Source organism: Myotis brandtii, unplaced genomic scaffold (genome assembly GCF_000412655.1).
Source record: "Myotis brandtii unplaced genomic scaffold, ASM41265v1 scaffold250, whole genome shotgun sequence".
In the NCBI taxonomy this organism is placed as follows: domain Eukaryota; kingdom Metazoa; phylum Chordata; class Mammalia; order Chiroptera; family Vespertilionidae; genus Myotis; species Myotis brandtii.
Window position 1 is genome coordinate 3,263,655 of NW_005359478.1, and position 21,292 is coordinate 3,284,946.

At 43.3% G+C, this 21,292-nt stretch overlaps 1 long non-coding RNA gene across 1 annotated transcript; it reads left to right on the forward strand.

Annotated features, from left to right (window-relative positions):
* Positions 1-597: 597 nt before the first annotated feature.
* Positions 598-7,504, forward strand: LOC106726329. The gene is made up of 3 exons (XR_001362386.1): positions 598-716; positions 1,548-1,626; positions 7,475-7,504. It is a non-coding gene; the product is annotated as an uncharacterized LOC106726329 (long non-coding RNA).
* Positions 7,505-21,292: the final 13,788 nt, after the last annotated feature.

Consider the following 21,292-nt stretch of genomic DNA (forward strand, 5'->3'; position numbering starts at 1 on the left):
TACTGTAAGCCCTGCGCCCAAGACCCGGCCTTCGTCCCGCTCCCGCCGGGAGCCAGGCCCCCTCCCCACGTTCCAGGTCCTGCCTCGCCTTCACCAGCATCACCCTGCGCTCCCACCGCCACTGCTCACCCTGTCTCCACCTCTAGCTTCATCCTATTTTTCAAAAATTTGTGCGGCCCTAGCCGGTTTGGCTCAGTGGGTAGAGCGTCAGCCTGCGGACTGAAGTGGACTGAAGGGTCCCAGGTTCGATTCCGGTCAAGGGCACATGCCCGGGTTGTGGGCTGGATCCCCAGTAGGGGGCGTGCAGGAGGCAGCCGATCAGTGATTCTCTCTCATCATTGATGTTTCTCTCTCTCCCTCTCTCTTCCTCTCTGAAATCAATAAAATATATATATATATTTTAAATTTGTCTCGGGCCCCCTTCCTGGGAGTCAAGAGCTCTTTGACGGTTTCCTCCCATTTGGGGGCCCTCCCCACTCCTAACACCCAGCGACTTTGGGGAATGGGACCTTCACTTGGTTGATTTGGGGGGCGGGGGGTCCTGCGGGACAGCCTACCGATCTGACGCTCTCTTATCCATGCTTCTCTCTTCTCCCTTTCTCTAAAAATCAATAAACTATTCTTCAGTAAAAAGAAAAGCAATGACTCTCACTCATTAATAGACTGTCATCTTCACTTTAAGGCACAGATTACATAGACTTTTGTTGTTTTTTAAAGTAAGTGGTAGATGGTAAACTCTTTCCAGCCATTTCTAATCATAGAACATTGTAAAATTAAGACGTGTATCTCCTCTATGCTCAATATCTCTTTTGAGGCCTTTCCCCAGGAGATAACCAATGAGTTTCTGTAGAACAAAGATTTTTCATGGTCATTCTCCCTGTCTTGACTAAGAACTGTAAAGTTTGTAGCAATTAATAGGCTTAATTTTGTCCAGTGGATGGACAAGCATTATGCAGAAAAGGAATATGTGAGCATGGCATTTCCGCTGGTTCCTGGGAAAATCTCACAAATTGCATGAGACAGATGGCTTCTAAAGTAGTGACCCAGCAAAAGTGGTAGGCCAGTCTGTATGTTAAAAATTAGTGTTAATAAAGCTTAAGTAATTGTTTTTACTATAGTTAAATACAATTGTAAATGCATTCTTAAATACTTTCCTCATGAACATGAGTGCATTGCTTTGCACACTCCACTTGGAAGCCTATGGGGATGGGGTGGCTTTAGCAGGATAGAGCTCCCTGAAGTTAGCTGGCTCTGTAAGCAAATTGCAAATCTCAAGTTAAGGGGGAAAGGAGATGATATTGTGCCCAACGCAGACTACGTTGTAGGAATTTCGGAGCAGCTATTGGTTAATGGAAAGAGCACTAGACAAGGAGTCCAAACGACTGAGTGAATTTGTTTTGGGCTGCATGCTTTCCTAGCTTTGTTACCTAAGGATTAATTAAGATCAAGCCTGGCCTCTGTAAACTATAGTGCTGGGCAGGAAAACCAGGATAAATGTTAAGAAGTGATTTCTGAATTGACATAGTCCTTTCAACTTTTTTCCACAGAATTCTTCATAAATGAATCCTTTTCTCTGCCCAACATCCTGTGGTAGGACATTAGTCCTTATGGTCATGAGTTGTTACGGTAAGTTCATTCACACTCGGAAACAATGGCAAAGAAGAATTTTAGGTGATTTGCATGAAATCCATTAATTGATAGAATTCATACCTCCTCATTTTTAAGTGTGAGAAGCAAAAGAAAAAACAGGTATGGTCAACTTTTATTTGCTGAGACAGATCTAGAAGCTGAATATTTAACCGAATAGCTGAGGGACAGCAGTGGAGTACTGGAATGGTTCACATTGTGAATTCTAGAGAAGCAGCTTCGCATTCATGGGTAAATATCTCCAGCCCCAAACACATGTATTTTATAGAAAAACGGACTTCAGGTTGCTGTTATTTGGTCATTCTCCTTCTGGCATGCAGTTAGGGGATAGGCCTAGCAAAGTCACCACAGCACGAATAGTGCCCCTGTTTCTTGGAGAACCTTCACCTTCTTTAACTTTTATCAACTGGAAAAATGATGTGGAAAAGCTTGCTTAATTATCGTTTAGTTCTAAGGCTGAGAACGCTTTGTGGTTTATTTTTTAGCTGATTTAGATTTCTCCAGAATGCTTCTAGGTAGCTGTAATAACGATATTAAGCCTGTGTTACAGACATTATTTTATTGTCACTCAGAATATTCTATTCATTCAACCTGTTGGGTTCCCAATAAAATTTTAATATGAAGTACAGGCATATTTTGTTTTATTGCACCCCGATTTATTGTGTTTCACAGATACTGCATTTTTTTTATATATATTTTATTGATTTTTTACAGAGAGGAAGGGAGAGGGATAGAGAGTTAGAAACATCGATGAGAGAGAAACATCAATTAGCTGCCTCCTGCACACTCCCCACTGGGGATGTGCCCGCAACCAAGGTACATGCCCTTGACCGGAATCGAACCTGGGACCTTTCAGTCCGCAGGCTGACGCTCTATCCACTGAGCCAAACCGGTTAGGGCGCATTTTTAAATATATTTTTATTTATTTCAGAGAGGAAGGGAGAGAGAGGTAAAAATATCAATGATGACAAAGAATCATTGATCGGCCACCTCCTGCACGCCCCCTATGAGGGATCGAGCCCGCAACCCAGGCATGTGTCCTTGACCAGAATCAAACCCGTGACTCTTCAGGCACAGGCTGACACTCTATCCATTGAGCCAAACTGGTGAGGGCTAATTTTTTAAATGATTTTTTATCTAAATTTATTGGGTTGACATTGATTAATAGGATCATATGGATTTCTATGTTACAAGATTTGTATATTGCACTGTGTGCCCACCACCCAAGTTAAATCATTTTCCATCACCATACATTAGGCCCCATCATCCCCAACCCTCTACCCCAGGGGTTCTCAACCTGTGGGTCACGACCCCTTTGACCGTCGAACGACCCTTTCACAGGGGTCGCCTAAGACCATCCTGCATATCAGATATTTACATTACGATTCATAACAGTAGCAACATTACAGTTATGAAGTAGCAACGAAAATAATTTTATGGTTGGGTCACAACATGAGGAACTGTATTTAAAGGGCCAGAAGGTTGAGGACCACTGCTCTACCCTCTTCCCTTTGGCAACCACCACCCTGCTGTTTGTGTCCATGAGTTTCAGTTTTATATCCCACATATGATTCTTAGATTTTTCTGCCTGACTTATTTCACTTAGCTATTATTCTCAAGGTCCATCCATATTGTCACGAATGGCAGTATTTCATCTTTTCTTATGGCTGAGTAGTATTCCATTGTTTATATGTACCATACACACACACACACACATATATATATTTTATTTCAGAGAGGAAGGGAGAGGAAGAGAGCAATAGAAACATCAATGATGAAATAGAATCATTGATCGGCTGCCTCCTACACACCACCCATTGGGGATCTAGCCCATAACCTGAGCCTGTGCCTTTGACCAGAATCAAACCCAGGATCCTTCAGTCCACAGGCCAACACTCTATCCACTGAGCCAAACCAGCTAGGGCTATGTACCACATCTTAATCCAATCCTCTATTGAAGGTCACCTCTGTTGTCTCCATGTCTTGGCCACTGTGAACAATGCTGAAATGAACATAGGGACGCATATATGTTTGCAAATACATGTTTTTTAGTTTTTCAGTATATACCTAGAAGAGGGATTGCTGGGTCATATGGTAACTCTATTCTTAATTTTTTTAGGAACCTCCAGACCATTTTTCATAATGGATGTCCCAATCTACATTCCCACCAGCAGTGAATGAGGGTTCCCTTTTCTCCACAATCTCTCCGACACCGGTTATTACTTGTCTTGTTGATAATAGCTATTCTAACAGGTGAGAGGTGGTTTCTCATTATAGTTTTTATTTGCATTTCCCTAATTGCTAGTGAGGTTGGAAATCCTTTCATATATCTGTCGGCTGTTAGCATGTCTTCTTGGGAGAGGTGTCTGTTCAAATCCTCTGCCCTTTTTTCAATTGGACTGTTTGTTTGATGTTGAGTTTTATGAGTTCTTTGGATATTTTGGATATTAAACCTTTGTCTGAGCTATTGTTTGCAAACATCATCTCCCATTTGGTCGGCTGCCTCTTTGTTTTGTTATTGGTTTCTTTTGCTGTGCAGAAGCTTTTTAGTTTGATATAGTCCCATTCATTTATTTTTGCCTTTACTTTCCTCGCCTTTGGGGTCAAGTTCATAAAATGTCCTCTATGACCAAGGTCCATCAGTTTAGTACCTATGCTTTCTTCTGTGTAATTTATTGTTTCAGATCTTATATTTAGGTCTTTGATCCATTTTGAGTTAATTTTTGTACATGGGGACAAATCCAGTTTCATTCTTTTGCATGTGGCTTTCCAATTTTCCCAGCACCATTTATTGAAGAGCCTTTCTTTACTCCATTGTGTGTTTCTGGTTCCTTTGTTGAAAATAATCTGCCCAGCCCTAACTGGTTTGGCTCAGTGGCTAGAGCGTCAGCCTGCAGACTGAAAGGTCCCAGGTTCGATTCCGGTCACGGGCATGTACCTTGGTTGCGGGCACATCCCCAGTAGGGGGTGTGCAGGAGGCAGCTGATCGATGTTTCTCTCTCATTGATGTTTCTAGCTCTCTATCCCTCTCCCTTCCTCTCTGTAAATAATCAATGAAATATATATTTTTAAAAAAAAGAAAATAATCTGCCCATATACATATGTTTTTATATCTGGGCTCTTAGTTCTGTTCCAATGTATGTCTGTTTTTCTGCCAATCCCATGCTGTTTTTTGTTTCTTTGTTTTTTAATATGCTTTTATTGCTTTTAGAGAGAAAGGGAGAAGGATAGAGAGATAGAAACATCGAAATATATAAAGCAACTACTAACAGAATTAGAGGGAGAAATAGGCTAAAACACAATCATTGACGTTCAACCATTGGGCCATACCAGCCGGACAGTACCATGCTGTTCCCTGATTAGGTGCATATATATTAAGAAGTGTTATGTCTTCTTAATGTAGTATCACTTTTATCATTATAAAATGTTCATTTTTGTCTCTTGTTACCTTTTTTATCTTGAATTCTATTTCGTCAGGTATAAGTATGGCTACGCCTGCTTTTCTGTGGGTGCTATTTGCTTGGAGACTCATTTTCCACCCTTTCACTTTGAACCTATCTTTGTCTTTGCAGCTTAGATGTGTCTCCTGGAGGCAGCATATGGTTAGATTTTGTTTTTTGAACCACTCTGCTATTCTGTGCCTCGTTATTGGTGAATTCAGGCAAACTTACATTTAGTGTAATTATTGATGTTCGAGGGTTTCCTATAGCCATTTTATCTTTTGTTTTCTGATAGCTCTGTGCATCCATTGGTTCTTTTCCTTTGTGTTTCTGTCTGTTGTTTTTGTTTTGTGGTATTTCATACTTTCCCCTTTGTTTCCCCATTTTTAAAGCTATGTTTCTTAATTTGGGTTTTTTTTGGTGTGGCTACTTTTAGGTTTTTGAAAATTAAAGTTGCATATATACAGTAGTATTTTTTTCTTTTGAGTACATCTGGTCTCCATCCTCATTTCCCAGTTCAGGCATTTATCCCCTCCCCTTTTGTGTTTTTGTCATCACAAATCATCCCTGTTTATGCTGTCTGTTTTTGGTGATCTTACTCGTAGTGTTGTGACCTTATGCTCTTTCGGGTAGAATAACTCCCTTGAGTATTTCCTGCGTGGAGGTTTTCTGTTGATAAAAATCACTCAGCTTTTGTATCTATGGGAAAGTCTTTTTATCTCCTTCATAGTTAAAGAATAACGTTGCTGGGTATATTATTCTTGGCTGGTAATTTCTCTCTTTCAGTCATTTGAATATTTGCTTCCACTCTCTTCTGGCTTGTGTAGAGTTTCTGCCAAGAAGTAGGTTGACATTCTGATGGGTTTTCCTTTGTAGGTCACTTCCTTCTTTTCCTTGGCTGCGTTGAGAATTTTTTCTTTGTCATTAATTTTTGACAGTTTTAATACAGTGAGCTTTGGAGAGGGCCTCTTTGGCTTGAGGCATCTGGGTGTTCGGTTTGCTTCTTGGAATTGAGGATCTAGTTCTTTTCATGGGTTTGAGAAGTTCTCACCCACTATTTGTTTGAATAGGCTCTCCATGCCTTTCTCCCTCCCTTCTTCTGCTGGTATGCCTATAATTCTTATATTGCTTTTCCTGATGAAGTCAGATAGTTCTCATAGAGCTCTTTTTTTTTTTTTAATGTTCTGGTCTCTCTCTTCTTCCCTATGTGTCTTTTCTAGATTCCTATCTTTGATGTCACTAATCCTTTCCTCCATCCGGTCGGCTCTGTTACCTATACTCAGTAGTTTGCTCCTAATCTCCTTAATTGCATGCTTCCTTTCCAGGATTTCTGATTGGTTCTTTTAAAAAGTCTCAATCTCTTTGTTAAAGTACTCACTTTGTTCATTAATTTGTTTTCTGAGTACATTGACCTGCCTGTCTATATTTTCTCACATCTCATTGAGTATTTTCAGAACTGCAATCTTGAACTCTCTGTCATGTATATATCACATATTTCCATGTGCCCCAGCTTGCTTTCTGGAGATTTTTCATTTTCTTTCTGAGTTTCCTCATTATCGTGGATATTCATGGTATTTGCTGGTCTCCTTTGTCTCGGCATCTGTTTTATTACTGACCTTTCTCCAGCTTTCTGTGAAAAGGTCTTTCTACTATTTTCCAGTAGGTGGCACTGAACCACAAGATTTTTACTCTGTGACCTCCCAAAGCTGCCCTCCTCAGCTTCTGTCAGACAGTACAGCTGCTTTGGGATGGGATTTGTTTTGCCCTCACCATAATGGCGACACCAGAACCTCCAGGGGGTACTCCCAGTGTGCCCCACCTGGGCATCAACCACGGAGGGAAAGCAGTGATTCTACTGCAATAGTTCTTTGTTTCCATATGATGTACTCCTTGACCCAACACCAAAGGCAACTGGAAGAGAGTCTCAGTGGGCTCTCCAAGGGGTGGCAGGGCTCTGTGGCTCTGTGGCTCCATTTCTTTGTCTGAAACACGACTGCCCAACAGTGGACAGCCATGGCAGAACCCCTGTTCTGTGTTCAGCAGCTGTTGGCACCATTCCCAATGCTGGAGAGCCCACTGCAACTCTCTGTTTCTCCCAGCCCACCGAGGCGCCTGCTGCCACCGGCTTCCTCTCTTTTCCAGGGCTGCATCCGTGGCCATCTGGGCCCTCCTCCCGTCTTACCTCCCCATTTATTCCCAGTTGCCCACTTTTGGATGCTTCAATGTGCGGATCTCTCAGGTGTGCTTCTCTATGGAGCAGGAGATCCTTGTTGAGTTATAGTTGATTAACTTGTTGATGTTTCAGGGGGAGAAGCCAAGGAGATCTCTGATGCTGCCATTCTTCTCAATACTGCATTTTTTATTTTAATTTTTTTTTACAAATTCAGGGCAAAATCCTCCACCAGCAAAAAGATCATGACGTGCTAAAGGCTCAGATGATGGTTACCATTTTTAAGCCATAAAATATTTTTAAATTAAGGTATGTACATGGCCTTTTAATTTTCTTAATTTAGTTTTTAAATCCTCACGCAAGGCTATTCGCTCCATCCACTTCTAGAAAGAGTGGAGCCACATTGATTGGTTGCCTCCCACATGTGCCACCGGGGCTAGGAAACCTGCAACTGAGGTACGTGCTCCTGACCAGGAATGAAACCTGCAACCTTTGGTCCAGTTCACAGGCTGATACTCTAACCACTGAGCAAAAACAGCCAGGGGTGTACATTGCTTTTTTAGACATAATGCTGTATTGCACACGTAGACTACAGTATAGTATAAACATAAATTTGTATGTGCACTGGGAAACCAAAAAAATAATGTGACTCACTTTATTGTTATACAGAAGACCCGGTGCACGAAATTTGTGCACTGGAGCAGAGGGGGTCCCTCAGCCCAGCTTGTGTCCTCTCACAGTCCGGGGCTCTCACAGTCCGGGACCCCTCGCTCCTTACCACCTGTCTGCAGCGGAGGTAGGAGAGAGGCTCCCACCACCGCCGCTGTGCTCGCCAACTGTGAGCCCGGCTTCTGGCTGAGCCCAGCTTCCTGCATTGAGCATCTTGCCCCTGGTGGTTAGTGCGCATCATAGCGACCAGTCATTCGACTGGTCTATTTGCATATTAGGGTTTTATTATATAGGATTCACTTTAGTGCAATGTTCTGGAATTGAACCTGTTATGCCTGTATAATACCCAAAACATACATATATAGTGCTTCCTATGTAAATACTGTTCTAAACAAACCGAGTATTAATCATTAGCTAATCTCAGCAACCTTTTGAGGTAGTTATTTTATTTTATTTTTTTAATTTTTTAAAATATATATTTTATTGAATTTTTTACAGAGAGGAAGGGAAAGGATAGAGAGTTAGAAGCATCGATGAGAGAGAAACATCGATCAGCTGCCTCCTGCACACCCTCCACTGGGGATGCGCCCACAACCAAGGTACATGCCCTTGACCGGGATCGAACCCGGGACCCTTCAGTCTGCAGGCCGACGCTCTCTCCGCTGAGCCAAACCGGTCAGGGCGAGGTAGTTATTATTAGCCCCATTTTCAGATGGGAAACAGAGGCCCAGAGGTCCAGTAACTTGCTTAGGGTCACAGAGCTGGCAATCCAGGCAGTCTGGCCTCAGAGTCTGTGCTTAGCTGTCAACAATACTGCCTCTATGTCACAGGTGCTATGTCAGGTGCTGGGGGGAAAGACAGAACCAAAGAACAATGCACAGGCAGAAACTTCTCAGGAAGATGAAGAGGTACAGGGCTTACGGAGGAGAAACGGGCCAGTGGGACGGAAGGAGAAGTCAGTGGTTTAACTCTTCAGCCCTCCAGAGAGTTATTTTTCCCATGGTGCAGTCACCAGCAAATCTTACTGCAGTGCTCTCAATTCTTTGTCTCCCCTCTCAGTGTCCCTGAGATATTACCCCCAGAAATTGGCCCCCTCGTGACTTCTGAGGATCTCAAGGCACTTCCTGGAGAAGGGGCCTCCCACCTTAACTCCCACTGAGCGGAGGTCTGTATTGTCTGAGAGGTCACCTCCCAGGTATGCACTTGAGTCTCCCAAGCTTGTTACCTTCCTGTCTGTGGTTACCTTAGAAACCAGTTCTCTCCCATCAACACCCTGAGCATCTGACAAGAATTGAATAACAGGGAAGGTGCCAAGATAAATAAGGAAAATGTGTGAAAGAAAACCAGTTTTAGATCGAAGGCTAATATTTTGGGAAGTTGGGTGTGTATGTGTATTATTTTTTCCCCTACAGATAAGAAAGAGTTCCCAGGGTTAAATGTGAGATACCAAAAAGGTGAAATGTCAAAGGGATGATTAAAAAAATAATAAAACTGCTGGAAGCCTGCTTTAAAAACTGAAAAAAGTCCTTTAAAATTAAAAAAATATACATATTGACATACAATAAATTACACATAGTTAATATGTACAACTTGATAAGTTTTGACACTTATACACACATGAAACAATCATCACAATCAAGATAAAGAATTTATTTAGTACTTTAAAACTTAATTTTGCTCCTTTCTAATTCTTCCCTCTCGCTCCTTCTCCCTGGGCAATCATTGATCCGCCTTTTGTTCCTATAGCTTAGTTTGCCTATTTTAGAATTTTATATAAATGAAATAAAGTATGTATTCTTTCTTGTATAACTTTCACTTCGATTCATCCATGTTGTTGACTATATCAATTTATTGCTGAATGGTATTTTTAAATTTTCAATTTCTAATTGCTTGTATGACATAGAAATACAATTATTTTTATATATTGATTCTGTGTCCTGTAGTTTTGCTAATCCCACTTATTAGTTCAGTAGGTATTTTGTAGATTTCATCAGATTTTTTTATATGGATGATCATGTCTGAGAAAAAGACAATTTTTTCCTTCCCTTCCAATATGTATTTCCTTTTCCTGTCTTATTGTGATAGCTAGAACTCCAGGGCAATGTTGCCAACAAGAGCAAATATCCATGTCTTCTTTCTGATCTTAGGAGGAAAGTATATGCTATTTTCAGCATTAAATATGACGTCCTATGCAGATTACTTATAGATGCTTTTCTATCAGGTTGTGGAAATTCCCTTGTATTCCTAGTATCCTGAAAGGCTTTGTTGTTGTTATTAGTTAAAATGTTTGTATTTTATCAGTTCTTTCTCTGGATTGATTGAGATGATCGTATGATTTTTCTTCTCTAGTCTGTTGATAGTGTAGATGTTCATTGTTGAAGTAGCCTTGTATTTCTGGGATAAATGCCACTTTTGCTTTTATTGTGTTTGTTGTTGGGAATTGATTAGGCTTGGTAATGAATGCATGTAGAAAGCTGTTGTCCCAGGAACTGAAAGGTATGACCAGACCTACGCAGACTCCAGGAGACCCACCAGCAATTTGACCTTTGTGGCCCAGGAGAACCATAAGCAATCAAGATGGTATCTGAGCCATTGTGCTCTAGGGAGAGAACAGCCACTGCCTGGGACACAGATAAAGACTCCAGGTCAGCAAATGAAGGGATGTTAAGAAAATCGCTTTTATCTGATTAACCTTTTCCCTAAATTTCAAACCCCTTTTTCCGGAATCCCAACCCCTTTACCTACACTTTTCTTCTCCTTATAAAAAAGATCAGCTTGAGATGAGATGTAAGACAGTCTTTAGGGTACACAGCCCACCATCTTCTCAGATCACCAGCCATCCGAATAAAGCGCCCATAAAGATTCAATTCTTGTCTCTCCTATTGGCCTGTTAGTGACAGGCAGCATGAATGCTGACTTTTCTGGTTTCAGTTCCACAAGGACGTATGACCATTTGAACAAAGTTTTTAAAACTTTTGATATGTTTGACAAACTTCCCAAGATTCAAAATTAGTCGTTTTCTTGATCTTTGAGGTTTTTAAGAACTTTGTAATTTCTCAGAAGGATCCTTTAAAACACCTCAAAGATTTGTTCTTCTTCTTTATAAAAGGCCTATATCGCATTTTAAACACATTATACTTTTTATTTTCATTGATTTCAGAGGGGAAGGGAGAGGGAGATAGAAACATCAATAATGGGAGAGAGTCATTTGATCAGCTGCCTCCTGCACATCCCCTGCTGGGAATCAAACCGGAAACCCTGGCATGTGCCATGACCTCCTGGTTCATAGGCTGATGTTCAACCACTGAACCACACTGGCCAGGCCTATATGGTATTTTAAATTACACAGGAAGCATTGTCAAATAAATCGTGCTAAAAAACTTACAGTCTTTCTTTGTCTCTAAAAGTTGTAACTCTTATCATGTCTTTGAAATGTAAACACACAGGAACTAAAACATTGTCTACAAAAACTGAAGGAAAAAGAAGAGGTCTTTTAAAAATGCAGACTGCTGTAGAAGTTCCCTTGCCAAAATTGATTTGTAAAAGAGCTATGGTTTTTTACAAAACTACAAGAAAATAATCAGGACAAGACAAAATGACCGTATATGGAAAATAGAATATATGTTTTCAGTAGAGGAAGGTAGATTAAAAAGCACACACTTCCTCCTCTCCTCTCCTCTTCTCTTCTCTTCTCTTCTCTTCTCTTCTCTTCTCTTCTCTTCTCTTCTCTTCTCTTCTCTTCTCTTCTCTTCTCTTCTCTTCTCTTCTCTTCTCTTCTCTTCTCTTCTCTTCTCTTCTCTTCTCTTCTCTTCTCTTCTCTTCTCTTCTCTTCTCTTCTCTTCTCTTCTCTTCTCTTCTCTTCTCTTCTCTTCTCTTCTCTTCTCTTCTCTTCTCTTCTCTTCTCTTCTCTTCTCTTCTCTTCTCTTCTCTTCTCTTCTCTTCTCTAAGGATCAGGTGCTTCTTCAAAACTAACCAATCAAAGCCCCAAGCTTTCCTGGGCTGGCACTGGTTCTTTGGCCCTACATGGGGGCGGGAGGGGTGTTAATCACCTTTTTTGGGCCATTCTGCGATCTCCTGGGGAGTGTGTGAAGCTGTAGTTTCCTAGTAGATGAGGCTTCTTAATGTCTGGTTCCATTCGCTCCCTTCCTTTATTAATATTTAGTTACCTATGCTAACACCTATATTTTCAAATGATTTCAGTGTCTGTCTTTGCCACTGTGTGATGAGTTGGCACCAAGTAGTGCTGCTTTCATTGTCTCAGCTAATGGGAAGAAAACAAAAGGAGGACTTCATATGTAAATGATGTGTTTGTGCCCTAGAGGAGGCCAAATGTCCTCCCAGCATGATGAGTGAACACAGGGTTAGCAGAAGTTCTAAGAGAGAAAAGCAGTGGGAGAAGTGAGTCATCACACGCCCTCGACCAACTCCAGGGACCCCCGCTGGAGGGATTCATTCTACTATCACAGTTTGTGCAGCAATTGGTTTCAGCAATCATCTGTTGCAATAAATGAACATATTTTATTTTTTAAATGTATTGATTTTATAGTTTTGTTTTTATTCAATTGGTAAATTGACATTGCTCTTATAGTTTCATGTGCCATAAATACATATTTATACCTAATTTTATATCTGCATCCATTTAAATGACATTATAGTCCAAATAAATGACCAACCCTGGGGGTACAGAGAACATCCCCCCCTTCCCCGCAGAGGAACTTAAGGGTTTTAAGTCACATGATCAAATTGGCATTTTAAACAGAGCATCCTGGCAGTACAGAATATGAATTGGAAAGGGACAAGTGTTCCAATTATCTATAGGAACGTATGCACAGGTGACCCAGTTCGTTTCATTTGGATATACCAATACAAACGTCAAAGGGTACTTACTATTAATTAATATGGCCGAGCTTAACCAAAACCTAAGGAGAGAGAGACACAGGAGATAAACAATGCAAGAAATCACACAGGTTTATTTACCAGAGAGCTGATGGGTTTCAGTCCTTGGCAGGCCACCCGAAGACACTCGCTGACAGAGGAGACACACGGAGGTCGTCAAATTATGCCGGCAAGGAGCTCGGTCTCTTGACTCAAAGAGAGGCCTCTTAACAGTCTGGGCTCAAGGTAGAGCAAGAATGGCAGTTTCGCAGTTTGGCAGTTCCAGGGGGGAGGAGAACGGTTGTCTGTGGAGGGCAGACAAACGTCTGAACCGCAGCAGATTTGCTCTCCTTAAATCCTTGAAGCTGGGCGTCTTCAGTGTCTCATATCGGGTGCCATACACGGGTGCCGCCCTGTTATCTAGGTATACACTCAGGCGGGAAAGTTGTGACCATGTTCAAAGCTTATCAATCATACATACATCTTATTTTTGGAGTTGTTTACAAGTTTTGGTCTAAGAATAAAATGGGGTCTACTTATGCTAACTTATGCTAATACAAAATGGAGTCTATGCTAACTTATGTTAATACAAAATGGAGTCTACTTTATGCTAACTAAACTTATTACTATAACAACAAGCTTAGACTCTCTAAAAGGCTGGTGAGGACCTAATTTAGGTCAGTGTAGAGTTGCCCAGAAGAAGGTAGATGTGAGAAATGCTTAGGAGGTGAAACTGGTAGGATTGGGTGACTGACTGGGTGTAGGAGGTGAGAGTGAGAGGGAAGCATAGCCTTCCACCCTAGTTTCTACTTGGGTGTAGTTGGACATATTGTGGTGTCATTAACTCAAGAAACCCAAAGTAAAGGGGAGTGAGTGGCAGCACTGGATGATGAGGCAAAGAATTCCATTTGGGACATGATATATCTGAGGTGCCTGTGGTATATCCAGGCAGAGATGCTCCGTGGGCAGTTAGACCAATGAGCCTGAAGCCAGAGGTCATGGCTGGCTGTGTAGATGAGAACAGTCAGCATTTAATGGTGGTTAAGGCAAGAAGAGAAGACATAATTGAAACCATCTAGGAAGCGTGTGTAGAATAAACAGAGATGTGGCCAATGTTGAGAAAACGGGAAATGGGGGTGCAGAATTTGAAAAGGAACAGTCTTAGGAATGGGAGAGCTGAGAAGGGAATGATCTTGGCAACTAGTGGAACACAGGGTTGTCAATAGTGTTGCATGCAGGGGAGCAGTTGAATAAGATAAGGACCATAACTGTGCTATGGAAGTCATCGAAGAAACATCGAAGGGCCCCACTCCCCTTCCTAGGCCCCGAATAGAATACTACAACCTTGCCTGACCTTCCTTGTTAAGTGCAGGTGGGAGGGGTTTTACCACTGGGGAGACAACCTCTTCCTGGGACTGGAATAATGAATGGACCAGAGCAGGGGAGGGAAGCTCTAGTAAGAAGTGAGTTGAGCCCGGCCAACATGGCTCAGTGATTGAGCATCGACCTATGAACCAGGAGGTCACGGTTCAATTCCTGGTCAGGGCACATGCCCGGGTTATGGGCTTGATCCCAGGTGTGGGGCGTGCAGGAGGCAGCCAATCTATGATCCTCTCTCATCATTGATGTTTCTATCTTTCTCCTTTCCTTTCTGAAATCAATAAAAATACGTATTTAAACAAGTGAGTCGAGAGAAACTAGTGGGGGATATAGGTAAGAGAGCAGATTTAGAACGGATGCTGACTGGCAGACTTGTGAAGGCCCCGATGAGGTTGGAGAGGGTGGCTTGATGGTAGCGCCAAGTCCCATGGGTGTGGCGTTCTCTCCATCAGTCCACAGCACAGTGGGGTAGGAAAAGTGAATGGGCTCAATACGTAGGGATTGATAAACAGGTTTTGCTGTTCCTAGCGACTCAAGACAACTTATTTTCAGGCACATTTGAACCCTCAGCTGGAAAATAGATGGGCTAAGTTCCTGGCAGTGGTTCATGGTGACTCTGCTGTTTGAGTCTCATTCCATTTGGAGGCAAAACCTCTGGCTCAGAGACCAGATCTCACTTATTGCTTGCGTTCCTCGGGCTGAATCCTCCAGGCAATTACTGCTGTGCTCACTCAATTCTCCCTAGTGCGTTGTCCTGACTGGTCAGAGCCTCTTAAAGGTTAAGAACAAAGCAACGAAAAATTACCAACAGTATTAATTAGCTACATTATTAACATTTCAAATGGAAATAACAGCTCTCAGTCCAAGTGACCAGGGAAGGGTCTTAGAAAAGTAATTTCCATATCCTTTCTGTTGTGTGTTTTGTTTTGTTTTTTCTTTTACACTAAATGAGGTAAGTGATGCCAAGCCTGGTGCCTGGGACATTTCTCCCCCACTTTCTCAAAACTTCCTGAAGAGCGCTCTCTTTTTTCTTCCTCTTTCTTCACCTATCTCTATTTCCTCCCTCCATCCTTAGCTGGCCACAATATAAATTTAAAGTATCTTTTAAATATTGAATTAGTGAGGTAGTCCTTGCTCCCTTTGTATAATTTCAAAGTTATAAAAAGCAAACGAGCAAACAGCCATTCATTTGCCCTCCCCATTTACTAAAGACATAGGGGAAGGTAGTAATGACATAGCAGTGGGAGAAGGCAGCTGCTGAGGCTCCAGAACTCAGACTAAACAGCTGGAATCATAGGCCAGTGCGTGAGGGCCAGTTTATAGACACATCTGCTTACAAATATTGTATTGCCGGGAATGTGGCCTTGAGCAAGTTGTTTTACTTCTCTATGCCTCAATGTTCTCTTCTGTGAAATGGGCTGAAAATCACATTTACCTCCTAAAACTCTTGTGGGCCTTGGAGGAGTTGATGTGTGTGAAGCACTTTTGACACGGCTGCCTCAAAGTAAGGGGTGCATACATGTGGCTTTTTAATTGGATTGTTTGTCTTCCTGGTGTTGAGCTCTAGAAGTTCTTCATATATTTTGGAAATGAACCCCTTATCGGATGTATCATTGGTGAATATGTTCTTCCATACAGCGAGTTCTCTTTTCATTTTGTCCATGGCTTCTTTTGCTGTGCAGAAGCTTTTTAGCTTGATGTAGTCCCATTTGTTTATCTTTTCCTGAGTTTCCCTTGCCCTCAAAAACATATCAGCAAAAACATTTAAATAAAAACATTTGAGATTTTACTATGTTTTTATTTTTAAAAAATTTTTTTAAATTCATTTCAGAGAGAGGAAGGGAGAGGAAGAGAGAGACAAAAACATCAATGATGAGAGAGAATCATCGATCAGCTGCCTCCTACACACCCCCTACTGGGGATCAAGCCTGCAACCTGGGCAGGTGCCCTGACCAGGAATCAAACTGGTGACCTTTTGTTACATAGGACGAAGCTCAGCCAACTGAGCCACACCGGCCAGGGCTAGAAATGACTTCTTAAGAATTACCTGTAGGTGTTCAAAGTAGGTTGATTTACTATGAAAAGTAAACAAAATTTATATTCAAATTAGGTGTTAAACACTTATAAGAAAACTTGCCTCTCAAGCACTCTGTACTCAGTCCCCTGACTGCCAAGTACCTGCACTACCCACCCCACCCCCATCTTGAATGCAAACTCACTCACTCCCTGTGCGATGCACTGACTTCTGTCATGCTCCCTGCGACACAGATACCCTGCGCCGCATTGCCTGGCAGCACAGTGTTTGGCATGGAGTAGGCATTTAAGAAATATTTGTTGACTGTGTGTGTGTGTGTGTGTGTAAATCATAGATGGCACTTGACTTTTTCTCCCCTGTTGGTCAGGGTCCTCACTGGGGAAAAAGGGGGGAGAGGGTAGAGATTATCCTCATTGCCACCAGCAACTCAGAGCAGCAAATGCTTTGCTTTTGTTTTGTTTTTAAACCTCCACGTGCTCTGGTGACAACACTTTCCATTTAACAAGAATGAACTGCACTAATCTGACAATATGGCTTTACAGGGACACTATATTAATGCACACCAACAATTAGAGAACAGCACCAGACAATAAGTAATCAAATGCCAAAATGCATACAAAAAGGGAAATGTTTGCTACTATGGTCATATTCAAAATCACACAGGCCCTGACCAGTTTTCTCAGTGGTTAGAGTCGGCCTGCAGACCGAAGGATTTCGGGTTCAATTCCTAGTCAAGGGCACATACATGGGTTGCAGGTTTGATCCCTATCCTCTGTAGAGGTACTAGTATATTCGGGAGGCAAACAATTAATGTGTCTCTCACATTGATGTTTCTCTCTCTCTCTCTCTCTCTCTCTCTCTCTCTCTCTCTTTCTCTTTCACTTTCTCTTTCCCTCTTCTCTTCATACCACTCTCTTTAAAAATCAATGGGCCCTAACCGGTTTGGCTCAGTGGATAGAGCGTCGGCCTGTGGACTCAAAGGTCCCAGGTTCGATTGCGGTCAAGGGCATGTACCTTGGGTGCGGGCACATCCCCAGTAGGGAATGTGCAGGAGGCAGCTGATCGATGTTTCTCTCTCATCGATGTTTCTAACTCTCTATCCCTCTCCCTTCCTCTTTGTAAAAAAATCAATAAAATATATTTAAAAATTTAAAAAAATCAATGGAAAAAATATCCTTGGGTGAGGATTAACAAAACAATAAAAATATCACACAGGAATGACTTTTTAAATTTCTTTCTCCATATGTAATATACTTTTTATTTCTGAGGAATTTTAAGGACCTCTTAAACTCTCAACCCAAGTGATTATGGTGAGATGGAAAGAACATTAACTGATAATTAGGACATTGACATTCTAAATTTGGCTCTTCTACATGCACAATTTTGAGCAAGTCCATTCCTCTCTCTGGGCCTGTAAAATTAGGGGGTTGAACTTGATGATCTCAAAGATCCCTCTGGCTCCTAACAGTCTGAGCTTCATGAAGCTTGCAAGTCTGGCTCCCTAAAATTCTGCTTGAGTGAGTGTTTCTGTCTTTGTCCTTGGTGTGATAGACCTGAGGGCCCAGGAGCAGGGGTGGTTGGTGAGCTGACTAAGCTGAGTCTTGTCTTGGTTCTGTCAACTGATGGTTGTTGATGTCAATTCAACACCCAACAGGATTCCCTAATTTGGGGTGCAGTGAAGAAGGAAACTATCCAGTGCAGACAGCTGAACTGTGATACAGTAAGGCTGTGAACAGGGGACAGCTGTGGAGCAGTCCCATCGTGTTACCACTCAGTTATGAAGCAGTACAGTTTGTGGAGCACCATGGCTACCAGGGCCCTCTCTGGCGGGATAGCTCTGCTCTGCTCCTGCCCTGGTCTGCTGAGACATCTTTGGTGTTTCATCTTTAGTGTTTCTGCTTCAGCTCCAGCAAGGAGACCGTCAGTGGTCTTTGGTGGAAAGGGAAAGTGTGGTCCCAGAGCCAAAGGGAAGCTGACTTACATAGACAGAAGTCCTGCCCTTGGTCCCTGATTGGTCCTCATGCAAATGAGGACTCCAAATCCCTGCAGTTTGATTGGCCCCAAAGGCATCACCCTGATTGGTCCATAAATATGCTGATGGAGATACAGCTGCATAGCGCCAATTGGATGGGGAAAGCCCCAGTCCTATTGGTTGAAATAGGATTCCAGGAACTCCTTTATAAAGGCTGGTTCAGTTGACTGTCAGTGCAGGCAGACAGTTCAGGGGGGCAGGCAGGCAGTTTAGTGCAGGTTTTCCCCTGAAGTGTAGTTTTCATGAGAGGTTTGCCTGTGTAGAAATAGCTGCTAGGCTCTGTTTTTTAAACTTGAGCCCAGTTAAGCCACTGAGGGCCCTTCTTAGAGGTATTTTCTTTCTCAGGGTCCACAGTTCCCACTGCTCCTAGAAGACTGAGTAGAGTGTTCTCAGGGGAGGCTCATGACCACAGATGACCAGAAAGTGTGGTCTAGAATTGATAGCAGCATCGATATGTACCTGAGGAACTGACAACCCGCAGTCTGTTGTCACATTAGACCTGCTGATCCTGGGGTGACTAGTCCATGATTTGCAAAAGGAGTTGAAAACAGCAGGATTATTATAAAATGTTTTTATCCTCTAACTTGCTTCCTGTTTTCAGAAGACTCCAAGGTGCCCATCATCCCTTCACCTCAAACAGTGCCCCCCATGGGATCTACCCACCCAGGTTAGTCCAGAGCTCTGAGCTCTTCCTAGTGCTGATATTAACTCTGGCCACCAGAGGGCATTCTTGCAATGTGGAAACCAACAGTTCTCTGTGGCACCTGGATCTCCTCTTTGCCAGAACAACCTGAGTTATTCAACCTAAAGCCATACTCTGCTTAAGAGACTCTCAACCATCCTGGCCGGTGTGGCTCTGTTGGTTGGGTGTCCTTTGTGCACGGAAAGGTTGCTGGTTCGATTCCTGGTCAGGGCACATGCCTGGGTTGCAGGCTTGATCCACTGTGGGGAGCATGCGGGATGCAGCCAATGATGTTACGCTCTCACATCAATGTTTCTCTCTTCTCCCTTCCTCTCTCTCTAAAAATCAAACTATTCTAAAAAAAAAAAAATCTCAACCACAGATGATTTTTTCCCTCACCAGGGGATATTTCACAATGTCTGGAGAAGGCAGGCAAAAAAAAAAATCTCAACCAGAGATGATTTTTTCCCCCACCAGGGGATATTTCACAATGTCTGGAGAAGGCAGGGAGTGTGTGTGGGGGGGGGGGTGCTATTGCTATCTAGGGGCCAGGGACATACTAAACATTCTAGAATGTACAGACAGCCCCTTACAACAGAGAATTTTGCAGCCAACATGTCAATAGTGCTGAGGCTGAGGAGCTCTGCTCTACGTGCATCTGTTGTCTAATATGCAGAGTGCATCGCCTGGACACGGATGTCCTCTGGAACTGGGTTTTCAGTCTCCTAAACTCACCGACCCCAAAGGGCAATTTTAGAATAGTGGCCGTGAAGCACTGCCTGGAATGTGGTGGGTCACGGAAGCCACAAACCACCGGAGAGGAGGAGGGGTAAGGCAGCGGGCACATTGGTTTCCATTATAGAACCCTGTCCCTGGGGCTGGCCTCTCTAAACTGGGCTCAAGCCCCTCTTTCTGGGGCAGACAACGCTAACTCTTTGTCTTCTCAAACTGGGCAGGTTGTTGGAAAAGCCCTGGAGTTGGGCCTATGGCTTTGGGCGGAGGCGAGAAGTAGTTTTCTCTACAGCCCCTGCGGTTGTTATTGGTGGGAGTGGAGTTCTGGGGGTGCTGAAAGGAAAATAATTTCCTGAGGCTCCTATGGGAGGATGGGGTTTCGTGGAAAGCTTTATTGACGATGCAAAATCAAGAGGGTTTCCCTCCGAGGTCCCGTCTCCATCCATCTTGCCACGAAAGAAGTCCAATCTTGTCGTCAGCAGGGGTAGAAGTAAGGCCAAGCCCCAGAACTTCTGCTCCGTATTCAAGTCCAGTCCAGTCCAGCATCTGGCTGGCTTAGCCTGTGTTCCCAGCTGCAGTCCACTGTGTGTGGGGTCCGCCTGGCCATGGGCCATGGGCCATGCAGCTGCTTAAGGCCACATGGAGGGTGCGTGCGGGTCACGTAGCAAGAGAGAAAAGGGAGCGGGGACTCTGGGGATTTTATCCTTCCGTGATTTTGTACGTTTGCAGTGGCTCTACCCTCCTCACGGATGACCTTTTTTCCAGACTAGACGGACAGACAAGCACCTTCCCTACATCACTCCAACTTCGTTGTGCATGTGCCCGTCTCCCCGTTTGTTCAATCCCTTCCTCCAGGGGTCTGCGGGGAATGGACCAGTGGCTTCCTGGGGAGCATGAAGCTGTAGCTTTCATCATGATTGGCTAGTTATTAATATTAATAATAGGAAGAGAGCAATGGGGAGGCCAGGCATTATAAGCATGGTCATCCGGGCAGCTTGACCAGGAAGCTACAGCCTATATCTAGCTTGGAAACCCAGAGTTTGTGTTCCTTGCTTTCCTCAGTCTTCCTGTGGGGTGAGGCCTAACCCTGTCCTACTCTGGGTTTCTCCTTCCCATTCCACTCCTGACAGTGACACTCCTGCCACAAGGAAGGACTGAGAGGTAACAGAAAGCAAAATGTACAGGGATCCTAGGGACAGGGAAGCACCCTTACTCTTTGAGTGAGGGGAAAAAAGATGGACAAAAAGGTCCTCTGTACCTCCTTGGTCTCTGTTCCTCATAATAGAAATAAGTGGAGACAAATCCTGACCCTGTTATTGACAAGCCTGGAGATAGGAGAGCAATAGGGTTCAATCCCCTTGGCATTTCCTTGGTTAAGCAAAAAACCCTAATGTGTCTCCCCTTCCCCAGCCATCCAATGCTTCATCACCTCCTCCCATCACTCTTAGGACCTGGGGCTCAGAGCAGGAGGGACCCTTGCCAACACCCTCCTTCACCCCCAGCCCCTTGGAGCTCTGCTTAGAGACCCACGGCGGGATCTGAGGGTCATTCTGTGAAGAAGCCCTGCTCTGCTGTTGTTCTTTCCTTGAGGCTGGTTGTCTGCATGGCCAGAGGGGCTGCTTTCAGCCTT